The 12,921-nt window shown below is 37.9% G+C and overlaps 1 protein-coding gene across 1 annotated transcript in view; it reads right to left on the reverse strand.

Moving 5' to 3' along the window:
- LOC108523542 (contactin-associated protein-like 2) overlaps positions 1-12,921 on the reverse strand; it is a 1,139,721-nt gene that overhangs the window by 417,547 nt on the left and 709,253 nt on the right. The gene's annotated exons all lie outside the window — the stretch shown is intronic.

The following is a 12,921-nucleotide window of genomic DNA, read 5'->3' on the forward strand; positions in this document are numbered from 1 at the left end:
CTGTAGGACAATCAGTCTGACCTGCCCCAGTGCAGGTTTTATTATCTCAGGAAATCTCTACCTATGTCATTCAAACTCTAAAGGAACTTATTTTCTGAGTAGGGATATGTTTCAATCAAATGCTTGAATATTCTCTAAATGGGATAACTCAGCAACAGATAGCCATATGGTAGAAAACACACATAGGCTTTTCCAGAGCTCTGAATCCCTTTGCAGTAGTACAAATGGGAAGCATTTTCCTCTTCACAGCCAAATTCTTAGAGGTACTTCTTTATCCAGTGTTGCTGGATGGCCTCACTTGGCCCTACCTAGCCTAGTGAAAGTTGATCACATGACTTGGCAAGGAAGACATGTTTAATTAATATCTCAACAGGCCCAGAGAGTGGCAGAGAGTATTAGGACATTTTGATGCCTGCTAATGAGTAATGACAGCAATTTTGTACTTGCCAACATTGTCTGGCATTTGGTGCTGGCATCTGTGATGCCAAGAATGGTCTTTCAAGAGTAGAGTAGGCATATTTTTCAGACAGGAGCTACTATGGCAGCTTTGGGATGAAATTGGATGATGAGACTAAGGGACTATGAGCCCTTGAGAGTTTTTCTGATTTTACTTAAAACCATACTCTTTATTCAAATCCATATCCATTTACATTATTTCACTTTTTTTGGCTAAGTCTAAAGATTTCCACATCAATGATTTCACAAACATTTGAAGGAAGTCAGATGGGAGAATATCCCAAAAGTCAAGCATCAAAATTTGCTTGGAAACTGCTGTATTTTTTATAAGAAACTATTGATTATTAATGGTGTTAGACATATTCATGAAATATAATGTTTGATGTTAGACAAATATAATATAATGGTGTTACACATATTCATCAAAAATAATTCATCAAAGAGGAGATTATTTAGGTGGATGGATAATTTCACCCCAGATTACAACAATCTTTATATTTTCATAGCATTATTTTGCCAGAAGGGAGAGGAAAGGAGGAAGAAAAGCAAAATGCAGCAGCAGCAACATAAAATGTTGCGAGTATTCTGTTTATCATGATTTTGTAAAAAAAATAAACAATAAACAATAAAAAATACAGGAACCAATAATTCAACCTTCAGAATTTCTTCTGCGAATGGCGCAAAATCAAGAGATTCCTCACTGAGTAGTTTTTTAATAGAATTTAGCAAAGAAGTCCAGGTGTCTTAATTTCAGAAGACATAAATTTGATGCAGCTGAGTTACAGCTGGACTGCTCCTGAGGGGAGGAAACATCTCATTATACCAGATTTAGGTTAATAATCACAAAGGAATATAAAATGAACTTTGTTACCTCAGCTCATACTATAAGCTAAATAATTGAGGTGTACTTTAATAAAATAAAAGCATTTGTATCACTTTCAGTAAAGAAATGTTAACAGTTAAAGAAGTGATATCAAATCATCCAAATGGTTTTCAAAAGTGCACCGTAGGCATTGTTCAGCAGGCTTACCAGTTCTCCTTACCTCAGAAATAATTGAGAGCCCATAACCTGTTAGGGGAAAACTTAAATATCATTCCATGACATTTCTTTCTTCTAAAGCAGTATTCTCTAACCTTTTTGGCACCAGGGACTGGTTTCATGGAAGACAGTTTTTCCATGGATCAGGAGGTAGGGGATGGTTTCAGGATGAGTCGAGATTCATACATTTATTTTGCAATTTATTTCTATTATGACATTGTGATGAATAATGAAATAATCATACAACTCACCACAGTATAAAATCAGTGGGAGCCCTAAACTTGTTTTCCTGCAACTAGATGGTCTTATCTGGGGGTGATGGGAAACAGTGACAGATCATCAGGCATTAGATTCTCTTAAGGAATGTGCAACCTAGATCCCTCGCATGTGCAGTTCACAACAGCATTCGTGCTCCTCTGAGATTCTGATGCTGTCCCTGATCTGACAGGAGGTGGAGCTCAGGTGGTAATGTGAGCAATGGGGAGTGGCTGTAAACACAAGTGAAGCTTCACTCCACCACTGCTCACCTTCTGCTATGTGATCCAATTCCTAACAGGCCACAAACGGGTACTGTGGGGACTGGGGACTCCTGTTCTAACGGATATAAGTTGTTTCATGATGTAAAAAAAGTGACTTATGAAGAAAAACATCTGAAGTTATGCTTTGATACAGAGGTGCTGAAAAACCACTGTCTTCTGGCTAGCTTCACCCATGACTCAAGTCTGCACCTTGCTGCTCCTTTAACAAGACCAGTCTCTTCACAGTGTTACATTTATAACCGTGGCTATCATCTATTGAGAACTGACTACACAGTAGACAACGTGTTAGACATTTTACATATCAACTGAACTCTTTACAAGAATATTGGCAGGCATATACTATTATTCTTATTAATAAGGGAATAGGGCAGTGGTGTGCTAGTAAACCAGCTCTATTAAAAGTATCTTGATACACAGGGTTTGTCAATTTCCCTAGGATAAATTCTTCCCCCACGGTCTGGTTCAAGCTACCAAGGTTTACCAAGGTTGTGATTCAAGCTATCAAGGTTTACCAAGGTTAAACCATCAATTCAAATTTTTTTGAATATTTAACAATTACTTCTGTTTCTTTACAGAACTCTGAAAGGAACTTAGCTCAGAGTTCAGTTCCTGCTTGAACGTCTTCCCAAATATCTTGGTTCACATTGTTCTCTCTCTCTCAGATCATACATACTTCCTTGATATTAGTTGGACACATAAATATCTGTTACCTTCTTTTTTATTTTTTTGAGACGGAGTCTCGCTCTATCGCCCAGGCTAGAGTGTAGTGAGGTGATCTTGGCTCACTGCAAGCTCCGCCTCATGGGTTCATGCTATTCTCCTGCCTCAGCCTCCCGAGTAGCTGGGACTACAGGTGCCGCCACCATGCCTGGCTAATTTTTTTTTTTTTTTTTTTTTTTTTGTATTTTCAGTAGACACAGGGTTTCACCGTGTTCGCCAGGATGGTCTCGATCTCCTGACCTCGTGATCCGCCCGCCTCGGCCTCCCAAAGTGCTGGGATTACAGGCATGAGCCACCACGCCTGGCCCTGTAACCTTCTTATAATGTATTAATGCTTTTATTACTTATCCTGTTTTCTTTATAACTACTTTGTATACTTCCTAAGGAAAATGGCTGTCATCTATGCTTTTGTATTCACATAGTGTGCCGCATACAAAAGAGTGCATAATATTGTTGAATGAGTTGAAACTGTCTGTGATTTAAAGATAAGCCTATACACCAAATCTGAAAAGCTAAAGACTTGCCATAGAAACTTAATGACTAATGTCAGTATGGAAACCAAACATAGTTTGGTTTCGGAGAAGTTAAAAAGTATCAAAGGAGAGACACATATTATTTTTTACTCTAATTCTCTTTCCTGTTTTTTGAGCAGATATTAACCTTTCTGAAATTCCCTTCCTTATCTTCAAATTAAACTAGACTCTTTCCCTATATCCTTTTTTTCCATAATTCAACCTGACAAATGTGTTAAAATTGGTATTTTCTATTCCTTTTTCTCTTCACTCTGAACCTTGGATAAAACATACACTGGGATTCAGACTACAGGGAGTTTAATGAATAATGCCAGCTCCCTCAAGACCTAGCACTGGCATTTTATAGCTTCGGAGAAGTTCATAGGATCACAGCATGTCTCTACAGCACATTGCTTTTCAATATGCATTTGCAGATCAACTTCTTCTTCTTCTTTTTTTTTTTTTTTTTGCCAAGACTCAAAGAGAAAGACATATTTTTGAAACTATTGAAAGAGTCTTTGCAAAACTGAAATTAAATCCTTTCTTTCTGTATTTAATCTTGGTCATCATTCCAAAGCAAGACATGAAAGAAGGGATTAATTTGAAATTTGGTCTGCCTTAGAAATGTAAAGATCCTTGGACTGTGTTCCTCCAAATAACCTGCACTATTTTAATCCAGTGTAATTTATTTGGTTGTAGCCAAAAGATAGAATGACCTTTAAATCCCCTTCCAACATTTCTACCCAGGTAGTACTTTCACAGCTCTTTCCATCTGATTTTATCTGTAGGTGCCAGATGAATATGAGAGTAAAGGAGCTGCTGGGATGATTGTTTCTTTGTCAAAAAGTGTGATTTCAGGAAGTGACATCACTTGCCATTGTTTCCCTTAGCTCCCAATGCTTTAGCTCTGTTGAGAACGTGATTTTTTCTTCTAGAGAATACACACAGCTGAGCAAGGGCTTATTAATATTTGACTTGTGTATATTCTATTGAAAACCACATTCTCTACCAAGCACCATGCTGAAGTTGCATCGCCTCACCCTGATTTCTCCCTGTCCATCTGGTAAGAAAAACAAACCCAGAAATAGAGCAAACAAACCCTTTGAAAATATACTCTGAAAACTTAAAATAATTGCTTAAAACAAATAATTTGTGACAAAGTATTAAATAAATTTATTTTTCCCCTATGTGTCTACATGTATCCATATTATGTAAACATGAAAAATGCCAAGCTAGATTCTAAGAGATAAGAATGCCGTAGAATTTATTCCTAGATTACAATCCCGGTGAACCAGAGATGTGGAAATAAGGTGATAAGAACGTTTATTTTTAATGTAACTATACACATTGTTGGAGGGGGCTACATCCTAGTATTCTTGCCCTCTTCTGTCCTTTCCTTCACACTCCAGCATCTATTCCATATATGGAATGGAGTCAGTTCTCAACATAATTGATGAATGAATAAGTGATGGTAGCAGTATATGGGTCCTTCGTGTCCTGCGGTCCTGCAGTTGAGTCCCATAGTTACTCCTTACTAACAGGGGCACACTGAGCATCTAACATAGATTGTGGTGTGGGAATGGGATGGAAAGTAAAATTGAAGGAATTTGGTAGTTGCTCGCTTGATAACACAGATGCACAACCTGACTACATAATGCCATATCTAGATTGGAAAGAGTAGATGTACCCCATGCATATAAATCAGCTAGTGTGGCTATTATACTGGCTGATAAAAACCTTTATGTTTTCAATGAGCATTTACTGAAATATTGAGAATCACTGATATGAAAATATGGCCTGTGTTCCGAATGAAGACTATACTGGTCAGTAGATGCGACTTATACTCAAGGTAAAATTTGACTAGATGTTTTCTGAAACTTAGTGGCATAAGTTCTTTAAAAGTAGGATATTTTCTGAATTTAAAAGCACTTCTTTTATTATACTTTAAGTTCTAGGGTACATTGAAAAAGCACTTTAATAAACAATATCTCATTGAATTTTCAAGAGGACACTTAAGTTTAGAGACACTAAATGACTTGCCTAAAAACAGAAAACCAAGACAGCACAGAGGAGCGGGGGCGGAGAGATGGGGAGGAAAGTGATGAAATCTGAATAATTCCTATTTTATTGCTGTCAATAACCTGTGGCGTGGACTGGAAAAGCTGATTTCACCTTCTGTATGAATGAAATCCACACTAACGCAGCAAACGTGTTGGAGGAAACAAGAGGATTTATAAAGCATGGAGACAGTCATTTTTCTGGAACTTAGACATGTCCAACTGATGGAGAAGCAAGTTTGGCCACATAGCCTAAGGATCTGAGGGTTTGACATCAGGACATCTAATTTCAAATCCTCAGTGTTTTCCCCTCTCCATAACTTCCCTGTAGCAAGGATACACATATAATATTACACGATAAATCAAAAGATTGTTATGTTCATGTTATTCAAATTTCATAGTTTAAACTTCTTGTCATGTACTAGTAATTATTTAAGCATATCAGTATCTATTTCAGAATAACTCCTACAGTTAGCCAGTATAGTAATTGATCACACTCTATGATATAAGGGGTCCCCAACCTGTTAGGAACCGGGCCTCAGAGCAGGAGGCGGGCATTACCGCCTGAGCTCCGTCTCCAGTCAGATCAGCACCAGCATTAGATTCTCATAGGATCCTGAACCCTATTGTGAACTGTGCATGTGAGGAATTACGGTTGTGCACTCCTTATGAGAATCCAACTAATGCCTGGTGATCTGAGGTGGAACAGTTGCATCCTGAACCATCCCCTCACCCTCCTCCCCTACCCTGGTCTATAGAAAAACTGTCTCCTATGAACCTGGCCCCTGGTGCCAAAAAGTTTGGAGAGTGCAGATCTAAGATATCATTTTTGTTGCAACTTACTTTGCTACTGTTACTATAATGTCATAGTTCTCACAAATTACAGTAATGAATGGGGGTGTCTTAACATGGCACAATATTTTCCTTAAAGATAATTTGAAATACATAGTTTTTTTGCTAATATCCTAAATTCCTCCATATGATTTCTTAGAATAATGTTTAATGTCATATGGTAGTTTTTGGTATTATTGTTACTACCCTCTCTGCCTTCTATTTATCCATATTTTGTTATTGGACTTGATTCTGTTTTCCTTTTTTCCCTGTAAGTTTACTCTCTCCTTATAGCTTCACTATCTTCATAAATTTGTATAAAGGGCATTGAATAAAATTTAAAGAAAACACTTGTTGCTCTGGATACTCTTTGACATTCAAGAATGCTTGGAGGCAGTGCATGTTTACTGCATGCATAGTCTGTGCTGGGCGAGCCTCAGGTTTAAAATGGTGGATGAAATGTGGCACCACCTCCTGCCAGGGATGTAGAGTCCAGTGGAGGAGAAAGATAGTATTAAATAATTATGAATAATAAATGCAAAATCATAACCATTGCTGGTGCTAAAAGAGATATGTGTGTTCTAGAGTAAGAGGATTTGGGCCCAGTGCAGTGACTTACGCCTGTAATCCCAGCACTTTGGGAGGCTGAGGCAGGTGGATCACGAGGTCAGAAGATTGAGACCATCCTGGCAAACACAATGAAGCCCGTCTCTACTAAAAATACAAAAAAAAAAAAATTAGCCGGGCGTGGTGGAGGATGCCTGTAGTCCCAGCTACTCGGGAGGCTGAGGTGGGAGAATGGCGTGACCCTTGGAGGCAGAGCTTGCAGTGAGCTGAGATCGCACCACTGCACTCCAGCCTGGACAACACAGCAAGACTCCAAAAAAAAAAAAAAAAAAAGAATAAGAGGATTTGACCTAACTACAGGCTCATGGAAAGCTTTTCTGAGATGACTGCTGAGCTGAAATCTGAGGAAGGAGTAGAAATGTACTAGACAAAGCAGAGAGGGAGATGTGCAAATGTCCTGTGTGGGGGATAGTGGTATAGGACGGGGAAGAGTGTAAGAGTGCAGGGCATGCATCAAAGACTGAAAGGAGGCCAGTGCACTGAAGGGGAGAATGGGAGGAGAAGTAGGGGAGAAAATCAGGTTAAAGACATGGCCATATCACGTAGGACCTGGCAAGCCAGATGAACTTGCCCCAAAGGATGGATTCCAATTCCCTAAGGCTAAATATCTAAGTTTTATTGTAGGTACCTGATATGGTTTGGCTCTGTGTCCCCACCCAAATCTCACCTTGAATTTTAATCCCCATATGTTGAGGGAGGGACCTGTAATCCCCACATGTCAAGGGAGGGAGGTGACTGGATCATGGGCGAAGTTTCCTCCATGCTGTTCTCATGATAGTGGGTGAGTTCTCATGAGATGATGGTTTTTTGAAGGGGTTCTTCCCCCTTCGCTTGCAATTCTCTCTCTTGCCACCATGTCAAGAAGGTCTTTGCTTCCCCTTCGCCTTCCACCACAATTATAAGTTTCCTGAGGCCTCCCGAGCTGCGTGGAACTGTGAGTCAAACCTCTTTTCTTTCTAATTCATCCAATCTCGGGTATTACTTTATAGCAGTGTGCGAATGGACTAATACTACATCCAACACAATTCTTACCCAATGACTGCTTGTTTTTGTAGCAATGCTCAAACTCCAAGTTAGCACTGATGCCTAAGTTGTAGAAACTCCAAATGGACAGAGATACTAAGACCAATACATCTAGGTCTTTATGCCCTGTGTTAGTGTGACTACAACAAGTAGGACTACATTTGTTTTGAAAATTATTCTTTGAATTACATCAATTATAGGTGAAATTATAGGTGGATTATCAACGACATGGTATGGGCTGTTGAAATCCACTGTGCCTCTCAGATGCGCTATAATAACGTGCAGTACAATTTACAGTTTACACATTTATGAACCCAGACGAAATGCTCCAGCATATGGCATGTACAATTGTTACCTTGTACATTTAATTTTTTCTCTAACATTGGCTAGAAAAAATTTTACTTTTGCTTTATTTGGCAATGTCAGGACCTGTTCCTTACTAGCATTTCAGAATTTTTAAATCTCGTGGTTTTAAAGTTAAAAAAGAATTATATAGGTCACCTAGTTTATCTCCTCCCATTTCCCCTGGAAACGTGAAGTCTATATATTTGGGCAATGTGAAAATCTCTCCTTTAATAAAAAGATCTACAAAAATATTTTCTGTCAGAATGCACATCTGACATTTAATAAATTACCAAGGATAACATTGCTTATTTTGTCAAACACTAAAATACTATCCTTTGACCTCTTGCATTCATTAAATTAGCCAAAAGTTTTCATATTATTGAGGATATTCTAATGAATTTTTAGAGCAGTTCCACACAGGGAACTAATAGTATATATAAGAATGATTGGCCAGGCATGGTGGCTTACACCTATAATCCCAGCACTTTGGGAGGCCAAAGTGGGCAGATCATGAGGTCAGGAGATCCAGACCATCCTGGCTAACACAGTGAAACCCCATCTACATTAAAAAAATAAAAAATTAGCCAGGCATGGTGGCATGTGCCTGTAGTCCCAGCTACTTGGGAGGCTGAGGCAGAAGAATTGCTTGAACCTGGGAGGCGGAGGTTGCAGTGAACTGAGATCGCACCACTGTACTCCAGCCTGGGCGACAGAGCGAGACTCCACCTCACTAAAAAAAAAAAAAAAAAAAAAAAGAATGACTGAAGTCTAAGAGAGGACCTGACAGCATGGTAAGAAAAAAGTGTCCACTAAGCCTTGAGATAAGGGATAGTTTTTTGAATTTAATTTATGTGAACTAAATGATGTAAAATCATTGTGAAAGTGTAAGGAATGTATGTGTAAAAGACAGGATGATAATTAGACACTAAAGAGCATTTGAAGTATTGCAGAGCTTGGAGACCAGCTAGAGCATATCTGTGTAGCAGTGCTAAGAGGAAAGACTCCAGCTAGAAACATGGAGTTTTGCTCACAGGAAAGACACATTCTTGGCCAGGCACGGTGGCTCATGCCTGTAATCCTAGCACTTGGGGAAGCCAAGGCAGGCGGATTGCCTGAGCTCAAGAGTTCAAAACCAGCCTGGGCAACATGGCGAAACTCCATCTCCACTAAAAATACAAAACAATTAGCCAGGCATGGTGGTGTGTGCCTATAGTCCCAGCTGCTTGGGAGGCTGAGGAAGGAGAATCACTTGAACTTAGGAGGCAGAGGTTGCAATGGGCCAAGATCACACCACTGCACTCCAGCCTGGGCAACAGAGCAAGACTCCATCTCCAAACAAAAGATACATTCTTACAGTGCTTCTGGGAGAGTGAAGCAGGGATAAGTCAATATAATAAACACAAACTAACCAACATGATCACTTCAGTCCCTTTGTCATGATTTGGTATTCAGATATGCTACAAGTCAGTTCTTAAAGGATTTGTGGAGAGTGGAATGCCTGTATAAGAAAATTTTTTCAAGTATAAAAGGTCAACAATTTAATGTATTTGCATTTTGTCACAAACTAGCCTCTTTTGTTTTTAAACAACAAAAAATAGCTTTCCCTTTCCTGTGATCTGACTGTCTTCTGTGATCTCTGGCTTTGTCTGTGGGAGACATCCTGGCTCCTCAGGGGAGTAGTTCACGAATGACAGTCCTCCAAGCCCTACAGATAATTTATGTAAAAAGAAAGTCCCCATGTACACACAAACCAACAAATGAAAACAAGAGGCATAGGTTTAGGAGGCATATAGATTTATCTTAATGCTCTTCAATTCTTATAGAGAAAAATACTATGGAAACCAGTCATTCACTGCAGTCCAAATCTGCCACAAAAGTGATAGCAAACAATGTATGGTGATATGAAATTAAGGGACACAGTTTGTGATTTGGGCAATTATTGGTATAGAAGCTCAAAGGAAAAGGACAATTGCTCTGAAAGTGATGAAATGACAAAAATTTATTGAGTACCACATATGCCAAAGTTATTCTCAGCATCTTACGTGCATCATTTCATTTAATCTCACAATGTCTTGATGAGGTGAGCACTGTTAATTATCTATTCCTACAGGAGAAAACTGAAGCTCAAATAATTTAAATGGCCTAGGGTACAAGTAAGAAAATGGTAGAATCAAAGTCAACACAAGGCACTGTGATCAAGCAAAAAGGCTTCTCTGTTCCATCTTGAACTGGAACTTCTAGCCTGGATGATCACAGGTCACTCATAGCACTGCTGTCTCATCCCGACCAAGCCCGGGCTGGTGTAGAAAGTGTGCTAAAATACTGTGGCCTGTAATGTTTGAAACTCTAACAAATGTTCTGTTATGTTAAACTTTAGATTTTAGTTAGCTGCTTTTTTTAATTAAAAAATACTATTTAAAATAATTAGCATGATTTCTTTTCAAGATGAATGTTTGGTCTTCTGCAGGAAATAATGAAGCAAAATATTTTACGTTACTGACAAAGTTCAAACCCACAGAATACAGAATAAGTAACTGCAAATCTCAGCTCACTGGCTTTTAGAACCCCAGGAGACTTCAGTCGAAGACAGTGCAAGAGAAGTTAAACGATTGACCACAAAGGCCCACGGCCTGATGATTTTATAGCTAGCGTCAGACACATCAGAGACTGGGGTCTTTGCACTTCCATCTTCTTGCTATGAATGTAGTCACTGATTTAGTAAAAAAGTAGAATTGTTCGTTCTGTGTCAAACTCAATGACATACATTTTATCTTCTTACATTTGTGCCATGTGACATTTTTGACCAATCCATGTCAGTAAGTAAGACTGTATCAAGTCTTTCAGGTTATTAGGAGGCAAGTGGCCTTCAATAAGCTACAATGTACATTTTTCAGAAGAAAATAGTCACCAGCCAACCCTCTCTTGAATTACGCAGTATGGTCTTTTCACCTCTATTTATGCACAGGTTGGATATCCAACATTTTGGCTTCATTTGGAGAAGACAACAAAAGATGAGGCTTTTATTATTAAAAAGAATGATTCTGCTTCTAAGATCCAACAAAATGAAGCAAGGAACAAGCAGGAAGGAGCAGCAGAACAAAAGACAATTTTCGTCTTTTACCTTTCAAGCTGGCCACCAGTGCCAAACCTAAACACACTTAGGACATTTCTAATCCTTGGAGTCATTACCCTTAAAAAACAAAATAAACCTCAGCTACTCAACCAGCAGCATACATTTTAAATTATGTTTTGCCTTTTTGCTGTGTATAGCTATATAAAAAGAATAACTTACTTTTCAGTTCAATATAAAAGCCATCACTGAGATAGAAAATCCTTGCAGTCACTACCAATTTCTTGCTTTTGACCACTGGTTAGCATTACCATATTTCAGGAACAAGATCCTTTGTAATTAATTATGGTATTTATAACATACGATACAAATTACGCTAGTGAAGGTATCCAGTTTCATCAACATAATTCTAGCATCATATTATATTTAATAAATGTCACATACTGCAGGTTAATATTCTGATGTGATTGGTGAGGAAAATTTTAGTTATAACTCTTTTCTTTGAGTTAATTTCAATATCAATCATTTTTATTCTTTATTCATTAAAATACTTTCATATATGTAAACACAGATAATGAATCTAATAAGTATCTATTTTGACCTTCTTGACATCTTTCTATTGTTAGTTTTGTAAAGATTTCCTTTGTCTGTTGTTTTCGAATATTGACCTAAACAAATAAATGTGTGCAACTTTATAAGTCAACATTTTACAATATATTCAAAACACCATTTCTTCTTGCACTTTATTACAAATAACACAATGGAAAGGCTTAGAGAGCTGTATGACATTTTTACTATACCCAGGGCTCTACTCTGAGATAGTTTGCTTGTCACTATTTCCTAAAAGTAAAGTGAAATCTGTTTGTATAATCGGAGGATTTAGATATCAGAGTTTCAGTGCTTGGGCATACTGAGAGAAGCTTGAATCTCTCTTTTTCTCTTGCGCTTCCGTCCCTACACATACACACACACACACACATACACACACACAGATGCACATACATATGCACACACTACCCAACAGTTGACTCTCTTCTCGTAATTATACGATTTATGCCAAATCTGTTTTCAAAAGTGCTTTGTTTTCAAAAGTGTTTTGCAAATGGCAATGCATTATTGGAAAATTAATATTATAAGAGCATTAAATTTTTTAAGTATGAAAATTTATTTTTTATTTAACCTTTTGGAATAAAGTTATTATATAAACCAAGGCACATTTGTGTTATACTAGTCATTTTGCATGTTACTTTTATTTTGCCATTTAAAATATTTTACCTCTTATGTTTTCATTTTACATCTATTGGCTTTTAGATATTCCATTTCGGACTCATTTCTTTGATCTAAAAAAAAAGGTAGCTGAACAGGTGGGCTAAAGCATGAAGCAGCCATCATCCAGAAACTAAATGTTCCAATTACACTCTGTCTCCCTCTCTGATTAATTGATAGATGAGGGTCCAGTCAGAGACATCACACTAACACAATTTCCCAAACAGTCAACCCAACAGACATGAGTTAGACACAGAGAGGCGAATCCAAGTTTGGCCTTCCAATCTCAACTACGTGGTTATGGAACAGAGGAAATGATGGTCCTTCTCTTTGAGTCATTTTTACTCATTTTACCAGAGAACATATTTTAACAAGTAGAACAGTATTTTTTTTTTTTTTTTTTTTTGTGTTTTTTTTTTTGTAAAAAAAAAAAAAG

Source organism: Rhinopithecus bieti, unplaced genomic scaffold, assembly GCF_001698545.2.
Source record: "Rhinopithecus bieti isolate Rb0 unplaced genomic scaffold, ASM169854v2 scaffold_74573, whole genome shotgun sequence".
NCBI classification, from domain to species: domain Eukaryota; kingdom Metazoa; phylum Chordata; class Mammalia; order Primates; family Cercopithecidae; genus Rhinopithecus; species Rhinopithecus bieti.